The 18976-nt window shown below is 38.3% G+C and overlaps 1 non-coding gene across 1 annotated transcript; it reads right to left on the bottom strand.

Annotated features, from left to right (window-relative positions):
- Window positions 1-10194: 10194 nt before the first annotated feature.
- Window positions 10195-10300, bottom strand: LOC134485299 (U6 spliceosomal RNA). Its single transcript, XR_015655502.1, has one exon. It is a non-coding gene; the product is annotated as a U6 spliceosomal RNA (small nuclear RNA).
- Between the last annotated feature and the right edge of the window lie 8676 nt (window positions 10301-18976).

Raw genomic sequence — 18976 nt, 5'->3', positions numbered from 1 at the left:
TTAGACAAGATGGATGAAGCAAAGAAGTGCAGGCCGACAGAAACCGGATGTATATCGCTCCTGAGAGACACAGCCAGAATACAGCAATCACAGAGGCGATTGCCAGCAGCAAACCACTGAACTGAGAGTAGGACCCCCATTGAAGGAATCAGAGAAAGAACTGGAAGAGCTTGAAGGGGCTCCAGACCCATTATGAACAACAATGCCAAGCAACCAGAGCTGCCAGGGACTAAGCCACTACCTAAAGACTATACATGGACTGACCCTGGACTCTGACCTCATAGGTAGCAATGAATATCCTAGTAAGATCACCAGTTTAAGGGGATGCCCTTGGTCCTGCTAAGACTGAACCCCTAGTGAAAGTGATTGTTGGGGGAAGGGCGGAAATGGGGGGGAGGGTGGGGAAGGGAACACCCATAAAAAAGGGGAGGGGGAGGGATTTGGGGGATGTTTGCTGGGAAACCGGGAAAGGGAATAACATTCAAAATGTAAATAAGAAATACTCAAGTAAATAAAAAAGAAAAAAGAAAAAAAGAAAAAAATTGGGAAAAAAAAGAAATAAAATATCATTCACGCTCATGTGGTAATCCTGCTAAGACTGAATGAACCCCCAGTGAACATGATTGTTGGGGGGAGGGTGGTAATGGGGGAAGGATGGGGAGGGGAAGCCCATATAAAAGGGGAGGCGGAGGGGTTAGGGGGACGTTGACCTGGAAACCGGAAAGGGGAATAACAATCGAAATGTAAATAAGAAATACTCAAGTTAATAAAGATAATGAAAAAAATAATAAAAAAAAATAGAATGGAGAAACGTATCGCCCACAGCAGATGAGTGGACTGGAAAGGCATACATGAGCATTCCTGGGCTGGTGTACGCTCTGTGTCTTCTGATTGTTTACACTGTCCCTGCCCTCTTGTTTCATGATAATGAAAGTCAAAACTAAGAGATTATCAGAGTAATATGTAAGATAGGACAAATAACATGGTCTTCTCATTTCAATTAAAAAAACTTAAGAGATTAAAAAAAAAAACAAGAAGAAGAAGCTGACAGGGCTTGCAACACTCTAAGAACAATAATACCAACCAACAACAGCTCCCAGGGATTCAACTACAACTCAAAATCTACACACCAACAGACCCATGGCTTCAGCTGCATATGTATCAGAGGATGACCTTGTTGAGCACCAATGAGAGGAGAAGCCCTTGGTCCTGCCAAGGCTGGACCCTGCCCCCAATGTTGTGGAATGTCAGGTCAGGGAGGCAAGAATGGTTTGGGACACCCTTATGGAAGAATGGGGAGGCGGGTTTTGGATAGGGCATTATATATGGGAAACTGGGGAAGTGAATAATATTTGGAATGTAAATTAAAAAAATATCCAATTTAAAAAAACCCTCAACATTGGTATTCTTTTAACACTTGAGGCCTGGGCAATCTAATTCCACTTTGACTCAATACTAAAATAAGTATCAATGCTCAGATGATGGTTTCAGAAACACCTGTACAACTTTTCTTGTGAAGCTTAGCCCCTAGAAAAAGAGTGGAAATCCATAATGAGACTGAGGAAAGACCATCCAGAGACTGCCCCACCTGGGGATCCATCCTTTATACAGACACCAAACCCAGACACTATTGCTGATGCCAAGAAGTGCTTGCTGACAGGAGCTTGATATATCTCTCTCATGAGAGCCTGACAAATACAGATGAGGCTGACTGTAGACTACAATTGCACTGAGCACAGCAACCCCAGTGGAACAGTTTGGAAAAGGATTGAATGAGTTAAATGTATTTGAAACCCCCGAGGAAGAACGACAGTATTAACCAAGCCGACCTCCCACAGCTTCTACGGACTAAACCACCAACCAAAGAGTACACATGGAGTGACCCATGGCTTCAGCTACATATGTGGCAGAGGATGGCCTAATCTGGCACCAATGAGAGGAGAGGCCCTTGGTCCTGTGGAGGCTCCCTGTCCCAGTGTAATGTCAGGACTCTGGTGTGGGATTGGGTTGGTGGGATGGGGGAGCACCCTCATAGAAGTACTGGAAGGGTGATTAGATAGGGGGTTTGCAGAGGGTAAACCCAGATGGGAAGTAACATTTGAAATGTAAAGAAATAAAATATCCAGTAAGAGAAAAAGAAATCCGTAGTGAGAACACCAGGTTCATTCTGTCATTACTACACGCTGCACACAGCATGTGCATCTGCTAAGAGAACAGTTTCTTACACTGGGGCAGTCATGGTCCTGGACACAGAATAAAAATCAATTTAGATAGGATCATAAATGTTTAGTTCTCTTATTCCCTGTATTATGCCACATCTATAGATATTTTCTTTTAATAAAGCATGTTATTCAGGGAGCGTCAGTTATTCAAAGGCTACATCCAATAAAACTGCATCTCTAAAGTGCAGCCTCCCTTGGAAGTATTGTACCCTTTACCAGACACTTAAGAAAAAACTATGTTAAACAGCAATTAAATGAAGATCAAAAGACGTATACACAACTTCTGCAAGTTTGCAAATGTTATTACAATATGCAAAGACCCAAAAGTTCTCTAATTTAAAATAGAAATCACTTTTTCCTCGATTTCTGATGGGGACAAGAAATGCAACTTTACAGGTTTCTAACTTTATAATCGATGATTACATTATTGGTTTGACCAGTTCTGAAAATATGCACAAAATAACATTATACAGACTACAGAGGTTATATGTAGGAATTATATATATATATATATATATATATATATATATATATATATATATATATATGGTACATATACACCTGTAATAACACTTAATAAAAAGAATAGGCCATGGATTTTTAAATAGAACAAGAAGTATATGGGACAGCTTGCAAAATTGCAAAAGCTTGTATACTTCTTCCCATTTTTGTCTTACTATCATTTCCAACAATTTTTGCTAAAGGTCTCTGGTAAAGAGCAAGTCACATCTTCCACCATGTTAGGAGAAAGTGTAATATATTATAATATCAAATAATACTAATGTAAATATAATATAAAATGAAAAATTTAAGAGAACAGTCCAATTTATCTTTCTTTGCAAGGTACTAAAGGAGCATAAGGTATACTTATACATACTTACATTGGCTAAATATTGAGTGACATTCTTTATATCTAGCTGGAGTAAATTGTCAATAATTGGAAGAGGGGTGGGGCCAGGAGGAATCTTCCCTCTCCCAGAACTCTGTCTTCAGAGTGAGAGGAGAATGAGAGAGAGCGTGTAAGTACCAGTAGTGTGATCCATTGAGTTCCTACTTACTGAACCAGCTCTGATCAGACAACACAGAACTTTTATCCTGTGGCTCAGAATCAAGATGTCCTCATAATTGACTAACTAGCTAGCTGATGCTCTTTCATCTATCCTTCATGTGGACATTATCCTAGTGATAAACACAAAATTACAAAAATGTGATCAATAAAACAATGTTCTTCATGTTTACAAAAGTCTCATGTTATAGCTCAGACTATCTACCAATCTTCTTTACTTTCCCAAGGTTAGAAGTGACCATGCCCAGGTTTAACTATATATTTAAAATATATATTTGTTACCATAAACATTTACACAAGCATTCTCAATAAGTGTAATTTCATACACTATGACAAACACAACTAAGTAAATAAGGTGTGTCTAGTGCTACTCAGATATCTTGAATAAAAGAAGATGCATTATCTTGTCCATGACCTCTATATGACACAATTCATATAAAATCAAATTGTCCTAATGGTGAAAAAACAAACAGAAGTACTGTCACTATGATACAGTTCATAGAAAAAGGAAGTTGAATACAATGAGATTTTCTTATGGCCATAGTTACTCACTGACGTTTTATTACAATTTTTTATTGAAAATTTATTCTTGTCTAATACCATACATCCAGGCCACTCCTCCCTCCACAATTCCTTCCAGCTCCTCCCATCTCTCTTCTTTCCCAAATTTACTCCCCCTCTTTTTCTCTTCAGAAAATTGCAGGTCTCCAAGGGATGACAGTCAAATTGGACAAATCAAGACATAGTAGTAAGGCAAGACAAGAGCCTTCATGTTGAGGCTAAAAAAGACAACACAATAAGGGAGAAGAGTTTCAAGATCAGGCAAAAGAACCACTCCCCCTGTTAGGAGTTCCACAAAAACACTATAGCTAGCAGCTATATGACTATGTAAGAAAAGTATTGGGATTGTCCCCTTCATATCACTCTTGGCTTTAATAAAACATTGTTGCTTAGGGATGTTGGAATTCATAGTATACAATGACCAGACTGTTCAAAATGGGATGGGAAGAAACAGATACTATAAAGAATCAAATAAGAATAAAATGATATGTGTTATTCTAATTATAATGACAAAGCACAGCAAAGGCTTGATTTGTAGAGATGGCCTGATATTCTAAATTGACAACAGATATTGCTAAGCTCCCTTACAACAGAAAATTGTCTTTTAAGACTATGTTATGGGGCTAGAGAGATGACTCATTGGGTAAGAGCACTAATTGCTCTTTCAGATGTCCTGAGTTAATTCCCAGCAACGACAGGGTGGCTCACAACTATCTATAATGTGATCTGATGCCTACTTCTGGTGTGTCTGAAAATAGCTAAAGGGTACTCATATACAATAAAAAAATCTTTATTTTTATTATTTTATTTTATTTTTATTAAATATATTTCTTTATTTACATTTCAAATGTTATTCCTTTTCCAAGTTTTCTGTCCATAAGCAACCATCCTCTCCCCCTCCACCATACGTGTATTCCGCTCCATCTACTCCCCTACCAGCCCCCCACCAATATTCCCCTGCACTAGGGGTCAAACTTTGTCAGGGCCAAGGTCTTCCCCTTCCGCTGGTGCCCAAACAAGGCTATTCTCTGCTACATATGCAATTGGAGCCCTGGGTCAGTCCACGTATAGACTTTGGGTAGTGGTTTAGTTGCTGGAAGCTCTGCTTGGTTGGTATTGTTGCTCTTATGGGTTTGCAAGCTCCTTCAGCTCCTTCAATCCTTCCTCTAATTCCCTGAAAGGGGGTCCTGTTCTCTGTTCAATGGTTTGATGCTGGCATTGACCTCTGTATTTGACATGTTCTGGATGTATCTCTCAGGAGAGATCTATATCTGGTCCCTTTCAGCATGCATTTTTTTTATTTTCAAACATATATATATATATATATATATATATATATATATATATGTGTGTGTGTGTGTGTGTGTGTATGTATATATACATATACATATATATACATATATATATATATATATATATATATATATATATATATATATATATATGCCACATGTGGTATAGGCTCTGAATAGCTGTTCCTTCAGGCTCTGTGGCTCTGTTCTAAACTTTGCCTCTGTATCCTCTCCTATGGATGTTTTTGTTACCCCTTTGATCAAGGGGTGGGAGAATCTGAATTTCCATCATGCTTCTTCTTGATTTTCCTTTGGCCTTTCGATTGCATCTTGGGTAATTCAAGCTCTTGGGCTAATATCCACTTATTAATGACTGAATACCATGTATGTTTTTCTGTGATTGTGTTACCTTGCTCAGGATTATGTTTTTGAGTTCATTCCATTTACCTATGAATTTTAGAGAGTCATTGTTTTTGATAGCTGAGTAGTACTCCATTGTGTAGATGTACCACATTTTTTAATTCAATCCTTTGTGAAAGGGCATCTGGGTTCTTACCAGCTTCTGGCTATAATAAATAAGGCTGCTATGAACATAGTGGAGAATGTGTCTTTGTTGTTATGTTTTAGCATCTTTTGGGTATATGCCCAGGAAAGGTACAGATGGCTCTTCAGGTAGTGCAATGTCCAATTTTCTGAGGAACCTCCAGACTAATTTTGGAGAGGCTTTACCAGTTTGCAATCCTAACAACAGTGAAGGAGTGTTCCTCTTTCTACACATCTTCTCCAGCATCTGCTGTCACCTGAGGTTCTCATCTTAGCTGTACTAACTGGTATGAGGAAGAATCTCAGGGTTGTTTAGATTTTCATTTCCCTGAGGACTAAGGATGTTGAACATTTCTTTAGGTGCTTTTCAGTCTTTCAATATTCCTCAGCTGAGAATGTTTCTTTCACCTCTATACACCATTTTAATAGGGTTATTTGGCTTTCTGGAGTCTAACTTCTTGAGTTCTTTGTATATTTTGGATATAGGTCCTCTATCAGATTGGTATAGATCTCTTCCCAATCTGTTGGTTGCCATTTTGTCCTAATGACAGTGTCTTTTGCATTACAAAAGTTTTGCAGTTTTATGATGTCCCATTGTTGATTCTTGATCTTAGAGCATAAGCCAGTGGTGTTTTGTTTAATAAATTTTCCCTAGTGACCATGTGTTCGATACTCATACACACTTAATTTTTCAATTAATTTGAGTGTATCTGGTTTGATGTGGAAGTTCTTGATCCATTTGAACTTATGCTTTGTACATGGTGATAAGAATGGATCTGTTTGCATTCTTCTACATGCTGACTTCCAGTTGAACCAGCACCATTTGTTGAAAATGCTATCTTTTTTCCATTGGATGGTTTTAGCTGTTTTGTCAAAGATCAAGTGACCACAGGTGTCTGGGTTCATGTGGGGGTCTTCATTTCTACTGCACTGATCTATCTGCCTGTCTCTCTCCCAATACCATACAGTTTTTATGACTATTGCTCTGTAATATAGCTTGAGGTCAGGTATGATAATTCCCAAAGAAGTTCTTTTATTTTTGAATATACTTTTGCTATTCTCACTTTTTCTTTTTATTCAAAATGAATTTGCAAATTGCTCTTTCTAGTTCTATGAAGATTTGAGAAGGAATTTGAAGGGATTTGCATTAAATATGTAGATTGCTTTTGGCAAAATGTTCATTTATACTACATTAATCTTGCAAATCCATCATCATGGGAGACCCATCCATCTTCTGAGATCTTCAGTTTCTTTCTTCAGAGAATTGAAGTTCTTGTCATACAGGTCTTTCACTTGTTGGTTAAAGTCACACCAAGATATTGTATAATATTTGGGATTATTGTGAAGAGTGTCATTTCTCTAATTTCTTTCCCAACCTGTTTATCCTTTGAGTAGAGGAAGGCCAGGGATTTGTTTGAGTTAATTTTATACCCTGAATATTTGCTTAAGTTGTTTATTAAGTTAAGTAGTTCTCTGGATGAAATTTTGGGGTCACTTAAGTTTACTATCATATCATCTACATATAGTGATATTTTGATTTTTCCCTTCCAATTTGTATCCCTTTGACCTCCTTTTGTTGTCTGATTGCTCTGGTTAGGACTTCGAGTACTGTATTACATAAGTAGGGAGAGGATGGGGAGCCTTGTCTAGTCCCTGATTCTAGTGGGATTGCTTCAAGTTTCTCTACATTTAGTTTGATGTTAGCTACTGGTTTGCTGTATATGGCTTTAAATATGTTTAGATATGGGCCTTGAATTCCTAATCTTTCCAGGACTTTTTATCATGAAGGGGTGTTGAATTTTGTCAAATGCTTTCTCAGCATCTGATGAAATGATCATGTGGTTCTTATCTTTGGGTTTGTTTATTTAGTGGATTATATTGATGGATTTTCATATATTAAATGATCCCTGCATCCTGAGATGAAGCCTACTTGATCATGATGGATGATCCTTTTGATGTGTTCTTGGATTCGGTTTGCAAGATTTATATTGAATATTTATGCATCAATATTCATAAGGAAAATTGGTCTGAAGTTCTCTTCCTTTGTTGGGTCTTTGTGTGGTTTAGGTATAAGAGTAATTGTGACTTCATAGAATAAATATGGTACTGCTCTTTCTGTTTCTATTTTGTGGAATAATTTGGACAATATTGGTATGAGGTCTTCTATGAAGGTCTGATAGAATTCTGCACTAAACCCATCTGGTCCTGGGCTCTTTTTGGTTGGGAAACTATTAGTAACTGCTTCTATTTAGGAATTATGAGTTGTTTAGATGGTTTATTTGTTACTGACTTAACTTTGGTACCTGGTATCTGTCTAGAAAATTGTGAATTTCCTCCAGACTTTTTTTGAATATAGGATTCTGCAGTAGGATCTGATGATTTTTTTAATTTCCTCAGATTCTGTTGTTGTGTCCCCCTTTTCATTTCTGATTTTGATAATTTGGATGCACTCTTTGTGACCTCTGGTTAGTCTGGTTAAGGATTTATCTATTTTTTTTTTTGATTTTTCTCAAAGAAGCTACTCCTGGTTTTGTTGATTCTTTGTATAGTCATTTTCATTTCTACTTGTTTGATTTTGGCCCTGAGCTTGATTATTTCCTGCCTTCTACTTCTCTTGGGCTCACTTTTTTGTTCTAGAGCTTTTAGGTGTGCTGTCAAGCTGCTGACATACGCTCTCCCCTTTTTCTTTTCAGGCCCTCACAGGTATGAGTTTTCCTCTTAGCCCAGCTTTAATTATGTCCCATAAATTTGGTATGTTGCGTCTTCATTTTCATTAAATTGTAAGAAATCTTTAATTTCCTTATTTCTTACTTGACTAAGTTTTCATTGAATAGAGCATTGTTCAACTTCCAAGTGTCTGTTGGACTTTCTGTCATTATTGTTGTTATTGAAGACCAACTTCGTTCTGTGGTGATCTGATAGGCTTCATGGACGTTTTTGTATCTTCCTGTATCTGTTGAGGCCTGTTTGTGACCAATTATATGGTCAATTTTGGAAAAGGTACCATAAGGTGCTGGGAAGAATGTATATCATTTTGTTTTAGGATGGAACATTCTATAAATATCTGTTAAATTCATTTGGTTCATAACTTCTGTTAGTTCCTCTATGTCCCTTTTTAATTTCTGTTTCCATGATCTGTCCATTGATGAGAGTGGAGCGCTGAACCTATTATTGTAGGATGTGCAATGTGTGATTTGAGCGTTAGTTAAGGTTTCTTTTACGAATGTAGGTGCCGTTGCATTTGGAGTATAGATATTTATGATTGAGAATTCATCTTTGTGAATTTTTACTTTGATTAACATGAAGTGTCCTTCCTTATCCTTTAGATGACTTTTAGTTGAAAGTCAATTTTATTCAATATTAGAATGGCAACCCCAGCTTGTTTCTTCAGGCCATACGATTGGAAATTTTTTTCCAGCCATTTGCTCAGAGGTAGAGTCTGCCGTGGTCTCTGAGGTTTATTTCCTGTATGCAGCAAAATTCTGGGTCCTCTCTATGTATGCAGTCTGTTAGTTTATGACGTTTTATTGGGGAATTGATTCCATTGATGTTGACATATATTAAGAAATAGTGATTGTCGCTCCCTGTTGTTTTCATTGTTAGAGGTAGAAATACGTTTGTGTGTCTCTCTTTTAGTTTCATTGCAAGGAGATTATATTCTTGCTTTCTGCATGACATAGTTTCTCTCCGTGTGTTGGAGTTTTCCATCTTATATCCTTTAGAGGAAGACATTGTGTAAATTTGGTTTTGTCATGGAATATCTTGGTTTCTCCTTCTATGTTAATTGAGAATGTTGCTGGATATAATAGCATGGGCTGGCATTTTTATTCTCTTAGGGTCTTTATGACATCTGCCCAGGATCTTTTGGATTTCATAGTCTCTGGTGAGAAGTCTCATGTAATTCTGATAGGTCTGCCTTTATACGTCACTCGACGTTTTCCCTTGCTGCTTTTAATATTCTTCCTTTGTTTTGTGCACTTGGTGTTTTAACTATTATGTGATGGGAGTAATTTCTCTTCTGATCCAATCTATTCTGACTTCTGTAGGTTTCCTGTGTATTTCTGGGCATCGCTTTCTTTAGATTAGGGAAGTTTTCTTCTATAATTTTGTTGAATATATTTACTGGCCCTTTAAGCTGGGAGTCTTCACTCTCTTCTATACCTATTATCCTAATGATTACATCCAGAGTTGACTGGATGTTTTGGGCTAGGAGTTTTTTGTGTTTTACATTCTCTTTGATAGTTGTACAAATTTTCCTATGCTATCTTCTGCCCCTGAGATTCTCTCTTCTATCTCTTGTATTCTATTGGAGATGCTCGTATCTATGACTACTTGTCTCTTCCTTAGGTTTTCTATCTCCATGGTTGTCTCCCTTTGTGCTTTCTTTATTCTTTATAATTCCATTTTTAAATCCTGGACAGTTTTGTTCAATACCTTCACCTGTTTGGTTGTGTTTTCCTGTAATTCTTTTGGGATTTTTGTGTTTCTTCTTTATGGGCTTCTACTTGTTAAAAATATGGAATTCTTCACGAATTTGCATGTCATCTTGCACAGGGGTCATGCTAATCTTCTCTATATCATTCCAATTTTGGTATATGTACTGCCAAAACAAGCAAAAAGATTTTTTTTAAGAAAAGACTGTTATACAGTATTTCCTAAATGATATTACACAAATTCAGTGGATTTTCTTAAAATTCTCATTTCAGTATTTCTTCTGATTTTTCTCTACTTTCTTTGTCTAAGACAAAACTATTTCTACTGGCCATTAAGCTGAGCCTTGTACATTTTGTCCTTTGCCTAGTCAGACAGAGAATGTAGGTAGTTGAGCCAGGGTGTGAATCCTTATCTTGCCCTTTTTTTCTCCATATAGAAATTCAGCTCTATTGCATCCACCAACCTTTACTGACAGTGTACTCTGATTCAAAATCAACCTTATTCAGACCTATTCAAAACAAACATGAATTTAGTTACTAATTACATCATCATATTTGACACAGTGGTCAGAAAAGTTTGAACTTAATGATGTTTTGAAACCAGTTAATGATTAGCTCGTCATTTTCTGACATGGAGATTGAAAAGGTATGACCTTAATTATCTTTAGACATCCGGTGATCCAAAGTCATCTTGCCCTGTTGTCTTTGCAAGGTAAACAGAATTTGTTACCTGGCTCATGTTGACCTAAAATCTAAAAGAAACAAGTTCCATTTATTAGGCAGAAGCTAGACTAATATTTAAAGTTAGTCAAATCTTACATTGGTGAGATTCTAAGGGCCTCAATGCCTATAGTACTAGTTGAAGTAGACAGAGTCATATTTCCTAACCTGCTGCATTTCGCACCAGAATCATTGTGGGTGGCTGATAAAATCTTGAGCTACACAGCACCCTCAGAAGTATCAGTATATTAATAGTATGACCTTGGTCCTTCCTCTTTTCTGAGCTGGTCTCAGAACTTGTCTGAGCTATGGGTTTAAGATGGGGTCCAACATACAGCATTGGTTTCCATAGGCCTGCCCACATTATTGCTCTCTCAATATAAGGAAGGTCCATGAACAGTAATTGTCTTTAGAGAAAAAGAGAATATGGGAAGTGGATAACAAGTTGTGACAAAGAAGATTATTTTTGATGGGTACCCACCAACGAAGATTGCTTAGACATATGGTTAAGCCAATAGAGAGTCTATTAGCGAGCTGGTACTACAAGTGTTCAGGATACCAGTGTAGCCCTGTGCCTTTATCATAATGTGCTTTAAGAACACACACAAAAAGACATTTTTATGTTGGCATACTTCAGTTAACAATGGTTAGCCAAAACTAACAGAAGCCAAAGAAGCAAGGTTAATCCATGTAGAGACTTTATCGGAACTATACTTTTATTACTAAGGACTTATAGGGGTTTTGGGTTTTTTGTGTTTTCCTGTTTTTTGTTTTTGCTTTTGTGGGATTTGTTATTGTTCCTTTGTTTGTTTATTCTCTTTTGACAAGTAGTATTGACTATGTGCTGAGTTTTATGGTCTGAATAGTACATCCATCATGAAGTCAATTGTGTTAATATCTGAGGGCCCACTACAATTATAACTGTTCCCATCATAGTTTCTGTGTCTGTGCAAGACCTGAGATAGGGAAGGCACCCAAGGATCAATGGAGGTGTCCTTAGCTATGACTCACAGGTTTGGGGATATTGAGCTTTAAGAGTCTGCCTCCTGTTGCCAGACAGTAACCTAGGTTGAGAGACAGGGGGACCAATAAACTCACTAAATTTTTGATTCAAAACTTATCCTGTCTACAAAAAATGTACGGATTGTTAAAGGAGCATATACCAAGGAAACAGCCAATCGATAACAGCCGAATTTTAGTCCCATTGCATGGATGGTCACCAAATCCTGATACTATTACTGATACTTTGTTATGCTTGCAGACAGGAGTCTAGCATGGCTGTCCTCTGATAGAATCTATCCACCAACTGACTCAGACAGATACAGACACCCATAGCCAAACAGTGGATGGAGCTTGGGAACTCTTATATAAGAAGAAGAGGCAGAATTGCAACTCTTAAAGAGATTAGAACTCCAAAGAAAGACAAACAGAACCAACTAATCTGGACCCTTGGGGTTCTCAGAGATGGACCCACCAACTAAAGAGTATGCACAGGCTGGACCTAGACCTCCTCCATCATATGTAGCAGATGCGCAGCTTGGTCTTCATGTGGTTCCCGAACAACTAGAAAGGAACCTATCCCAAAAGCTGTTGCCAGCAGTTGGGATATAGACTTATAGCTTGTCTTGCCTTGACAGGCCTCAGTGGGAAAGAAAGCACCTATCCTCTCAGAGACTTGAAAAGGCAGGTTGAGTACATACCCAGGGAACTTCTATCCACTCAGAAGAGAGGGTATTGGAGAAGACCTGTGGGAAGGAGTGACAAGGAATGTGAAAGTGAGTTGAATGTAAAGTGAATACATAAAAAATTAAAAACTAAAATTAAAAACAAATCCTACTATGGAAACTCTAGTTTTCCACAATTGCCCCACAGTGCATCCTTTTTTCCCACACACCCTTATTGCTAATTTTCACTGCAGTGGGGCACTGGTCTAGCTGAAAGCCTGTGGCTTCTGCTACACCATCAATAGTGGATATGCACAGAAACTCTTCTCAGATATCCTGTTCTTGTCATTTTTCATAGAGAGACTATATCTTTCGATCTGCAGGGGCTGCTTTTATGTTCACTTCAACAGTTCATAGATAATGTAGGTATTTGGGTGGGCCAATTAAAAGCACAGTATTTGGGACTAGGTGGTAGCTACATTGGTCATCACACCAGATCTCCTACACCACACCACCAGGCCCAGGTCTTCAGCATTGTCCCAGCTAGCTCACCCAATGGTATAGCCAACAAGGGACATGGCCAACTCTCACACTCTCTTAATGTACAAGCTGGCTCATCCATGTCATTGCCATCAGTGCCAGCTCTACTGTGCTGCCCAGGGTAAGATGCAAGGCCTCTCTCCCAGTGCTGCACCTAAGGTGGGGTGAGCTAGCTCTTCCATGATCATACATCCATCACCCCCAACCATGGCAGATGGAGAAGGTATCTCTCCAGTACACACTCCATTTCCTAATGGTAGGAAAATGGCAGGGGCAGCTTTCCTACTCTCATACATTCAGGGCTGACACACAATCAACCAGAACCAGCTCTACTGTACTTTCTGAATGAGGTACAGAACCTGCTCTTAGAGTGTTATAGCTGGAGAGCAGTAGAGCCAGCTCTTGCACAAGGCACAGGCAAAGAAAGAGGCCATCTCTGCACAGTTCTCAGACATCAACATGGACCCAAATGGCAGAACAGACCAGGGACATCCTTTGCCAAAAACAGACTCCTAGTGTCTTGGGGCCATGGACCAAGACGTGGCCTTTGGTGGCAGCATAGACCAGGACTTCACAATGGTCTTAGGCAGCATTGCTGTCTATTCATATCATGGTGCTCCTCATTACTCTCAAGTGTCCAGTTCCAACTCTCTTCCTTGTGCACACATCCTTCTATTTCTCTTTCTCTTCTATCTCTCCACCAATTACTTGCTCAACTTAGTGATACCCAGGGCTTCTGGGTGTCTAAGATTGTCTCAGAAGTTCTCTGCCACACCCATGCCACATAGCACCAGATTGGGGATCCTCTAAGGCTTGCTTTGCCCAACCCATCCTCCTGGGACTGGGCATGATAATCTTGGTGGTGTTCTGACTGCCCAGGCCCTGTGGCGTTGGACTTCGGACTGTCTCTATCTTGTTCTGCCCACCTGGGCCACATGACATCAGCTGCATAGGAAGAAGCCATATTGTCAACCAGTTAATAAAAAAGTCAGCCCCTGCTGTTTTTTTCTTGTATTTGCTATACAGCCTTACTTCCCAAGATGCCCCTCCACTCTATCACTATAATCCAGTTCATGCTGAAAATATACCACCTGTGTTATTGGATTAGATCACACTCTAGTGCTGATATAAAAATAGTCCATGGTAAAGGCCTGTCTTGTGGCAAACCTAAACACAAGGTACAGTGTTCTTGTGTGCTGAGATAATAGTGTCAAACATATAAAGTAAGAACTGATTAAAACTACGATGAGGGGTATTAACTCTTCATAATAATCATGCCTGATATTAAAATAATTAAATTTCACTGATGTTCTAGTTTAAGGAATCCCCAAGGTAAAGGCTCTATATAATCAGAGGCCCTAGTCTGCCTTCTGCAGTCTTCATATCCCCCAATACTGGCAGGTAAAAGGTCCTTAGAACCTCAGTCCCTGGCCCAAATTTCTGTCCTCTCCTTAGTTCACATCACTGAGAGGTAAAGCGTTCTTGAGCTGTAACTGGCCCACATTTGTACTCATCCAGCTGACTCCAGTTACACAAGTCTCAGTACAAAATTACAACCAACATTTAAAAAAAAATCAAGGCAATGTACTGAGTCAGACATTTTGAAATGGTATTCATTTGACATAGCCTATCACCAACCTTCCTAGCCAAAGGAAAAAAACCCTAACTTACACAGTCAAAAGCAAATTCCTTCCTATATATTGCTTCTCACACTCTACCTGGAAACTTCATTATTATATCAACTGACACATCTTCCCTCATATGAGGGTCCTCAACTAAGTAGGACTATTGGTGACAGTCCGTCCATGAGAGCTGGTATGTTACTTTCAAGTAGTATAAAAACTACTTGGAAATGAGAAAACTTCCAGCTCACATTCAGTCAGATTTCTCCATGTCCTGTATCCAAAATGTGAGTTGCTTTTTGGGACAGGGTCTTGCCATATAGTATGTAGCCAACAATAGCAGTAAGACCCTTGTGATCTGGAGAAATTTGTAGATTTCCTTAGTCAATAATTCTTGAGGAGATAAAAGAAAGAAACACTTGTTGCTGAACTAAAAGCCTTATGGCTCCTGAGGGTTCTGCTTCAACCCATGCAGGTTCAAGGTATAAACCCTCAAACTGCTATTTTTACCGTTCTAAGTTATTTCACATCTACAAGGCACCCCAAAGCTTAGCATTATGTTAAAGATACCATGTATTTGAAGAGCTATTACTATCCTTTATAAGAAAATATAATTGGTCTTGGTCAGGTAAGATTGTTTAAAAGAAATACTAACAGCCCCAACAGATAATAAAGATCTCTCATAATTTTTATCCAATATTTAGTCAAAAAAGTACTGTTTGGCAAAGCAGTGTACATTAGGCCTTTACCTTAGTGAGTCCTCCACAATGCACAATATTTCTCCATGATTCATCTGTCTATTTCACAGGACATAGATTTCTGTTTAAGAGGCTTGTGACTTGGAAAACACTCTTCACACCAGAATATATAAAGAAGAGAAATGTACAATGTCTACTCTAGGTATATAACTTCCCACACCTAGGTGGAGCTTCATATTTCTATATCTGTGCTATTATATTATATTTGCCTTGAATGTACTGGTGAAAAGTTTATAAAGGCTTCCAGATACTCAATACCACAGCACTCAACTTTCTGTCAATTTGCCCTTGAGCTATTCCAGTTTCAACACATGTGCTGAGACATTGCATCCATGTAAAAGCAGTGTACTCCTTTCATCTGCTCTGAACCATCCTTTTTTTCAACTTTTAATTATTTATTAGCAATACAAGGGGATAAGTTTTACAGACTCATTAAAAATACAGTACTACATTGATTTATTAGGATATATTAAGAGCTATATGTACAAAGGTAGAAATAACTAAGTTCTTTAAAGTACACATGCAACATTGGCTTTTAATTGGAAAAGAAGGGGGAATAGAGCAGACCACCCAGAGGTGCAGACATTCCAAGGCTGCAGGACAGCTCTGGACACATCAGCCCACATGCCTTTTCCAATGGAAAACTGCATAGTAACTCTGGACACAGGGATATGGGAGCAGACAGCCACCAGTACCCACAGTTCTTCTCTGTGCCCAGGACTGAACTGATCTGGCCAATCAGCTGCCTGCACCAAAATCCAGTAGGGGAGAGAGCTGGAACCTCAGGAATGTGGATACTACTGAAAAGTCAGAGGAGACTACCTTCTGCCCACAGTACAGATCCAAGAGGGAATCGCATAGTGCCAACTATGACCGAAGGGTGCAAGGACCTACATGAGCAATTAGAGGCAGGAGCCTTTGATCCATGCCCATGCCTAGAGCTGGAGGACAGTCTTCAGGAGCACTAACACACCTGACATCAGAGCACCTGTACTCAGGAAAGGCTGAAAGAAAGCAGGAAAACCGTTCTACAGGAGTACTGACACAGCGGCCTATGGCAGGTTCAAGTCGCTCCCAGAAACAGCAAGACAAGCAAACACCAGAGACAACCCAATGTCTAGAGGCAAACACAGGAACCTAAGCAACAGAAACCAAGACTACTTGGCATCATCAGAGCCCAGTACTCCCACCAAAGAAAATACTGGTTATCCAAGCACAGCAAAAAAGCAAGATTTAGATTTAAAATCACATTTTTATAATAATGGAGGACTTTAAGAAAGACATGAATAATTCCTTAGAGAAATGCAGGAAAACACAAGTAAATGAGTAGAACCATTACAGGAAACACAAAAATCCCTAAAAGAACTACAGGAAAATGCAACCAAACAGGTGAACAAATTGAAAATGGAAATAGAAACAATAAAGAAAGCACAAAGGGAGACAACCCTGGATATAGAAAACTAAAGGAAGAGACAAGGAGCTGTAGATACAAGCATCATCAACAGAATACAAGAGATAGAAGGGAGAATCTCAGGGGCAGAAGATACCATAGAAAACAGAGACATGTCTGTCAAAAACAATGTAAAACACAAAAAGATCCTAGCCCAAAACATACAGTAAATCTAGGACACAATGAGAAGATCAAATAGGTACAGAAAAAGTGAAGACTCCCAACTTAAAGGGCCAGTAAATATATTCAACAAAATTATAGAAGAAAACTTCCCTAACCGGAAGAAAGAGATGCCCATAAACATACAAGAAGCCTACAGAACTCTAAATATATTGGGCCAGAAGGGAAAGTTCTCCTGTCACATAATAGTTAAAACAACAAATACACAAAACAAAGAAAGAATATTAAAAGCAGTATGGGAAAAACGTCAAGTGATATATAAAGGCAGACCTATAAGAATTACACAAGACTTCTCACCAGAATCTATGAAAGCCAGAAGATCCTGGACAGCTGTCTTATAGACCCTAAGAGAACACAAATGCAGCCCAAGTTACTGTATACAGCAAATCTTTCCATTAGCATAGATTGAGGAAACAAGATAATCCATGACAAAACCAAATTTATGCAATATCTTTCTACAAATCCAGACCTACAAAGGATAATAGATGGAAAACTCCAAACCAATGAGACAAACTACACTGTACAGAAAGCAAGAATAGAATTTCCTTGCAATGAAACCAAAAGAGGCAAACATAACTCCACATCTAACAACGAATATAATAGGAAGTGACAATCACTGTTCCTTAATATCTCTCAATATCAACAGACTCAATTCCACACTAAAAAGACATAGACTAACAGACTGGATACTTAAAGAGGACCCAGCATTTTGCTGAATGCAGGAAACACACCTCAGAGACCAAGACAGACATTACCTCAGAGTAAATGGCTGGAAAACAACTTTCCAAGCTTATGTCCTGAAGAAACAAGCTGGAGTTGCCATTCTAATAACAAATTAAATTGACTTTCAACGTAAAGAGATTAAAAAAATAAGGAAGGACACTTCTTAATCATCAGAGGAAAAAATCCAGCAAGATGAACTCTCAATCCTAAATATCTATACTCCAAACGCAAGGGACCTACATTCATAAAAGAAACCATACTAAAGCTCAAAGCACACATTGCAAGTCACACAATAATAGTAGGAGATATAAACACCCCATTCTCATCACTGGATAGAGCATGGAAACAGAACTTAAACAGTGACGTAGAGAAAGTAACAGACATTATGAACCACATGGATTTAATAGATATTTATAGAACATTCCATCCTAAAACAAAAGGATATACCTTCTCAGCACCTCATGGAACCTCCTCCAAAACCGAACATATAATCACAAAACTTTGTTGAGGTCACAAAACACGCCTAAACAGATAACGGAAGATAGAAATAATACCATGCATCCTATCAGATAAACACACCCTAAGTCTGGTCTTCAATAACAACAACAATGACAGAAATCCCACATATACATGGCAGTTGAATAATGCTCTACTCAATGAAAACTCGGGCAAAGAAGAAAAAAGAAAGAAATTAAAGACTTCTTAGAATTTAATAAAATGAAGATATAATATTCCCAATCTTATGGGACACAATGAAAGCATTACTAAGAGGAAAACTCATAGCTCTGAGTACCTGAAAAAGAAACAGGAGAGAACATATGTCAGAAGCCTGACAGCACACCTAAAAGCTCTAGAACAAAAAGAAATAAATAAACCCAAAAGGAGTAGAAGGCAGAATATAGTCAAACCCAGAAGTGAAATCAACCAACTAGAAACAAAAAGTACTATACAAAGAATAAACAAAGCTTGGAGCTAGTTCTTTGAGAAAATCAACAAAATAGATAAACCCAGAACCAGAGTAACCAGAGGTCGCAGAAAGTGCATCCAAATTAACAAAATCAGAGATTAAAAGTGAGACATAACAACGGAATCTAAGGACATTAAAAAAAAAATAAAGGATCGGATCTGACTACAAAAGTCTATATTCAACAAAACTGGAAAATCTGGAAGAAATGGACAATTTTCTAGACAGATACCAGGTA

The sequence above is a fragment of the Rattus norvegicus genome, chromosome 1, assembly GCF_021556685.1.
Source record: "Rattus norvegicus strain SHRSP/BbbUtx chromosome 1, alternate assembly SHRSP_T2T, whole genome shotgun sequence".
Classification (NCBI taxonomy): domain Eukaryota; kingdom Metazoa; phylum Chordata; class Mammalia; order Rodentia; family Muridae; genus Rattus; species Rattus norvegicus.
The sequence above is the reverse complement of the archived record's forward strand: the minus strand, read 5'-3'. Positions and strand labels throughout refer to the sequence as shown.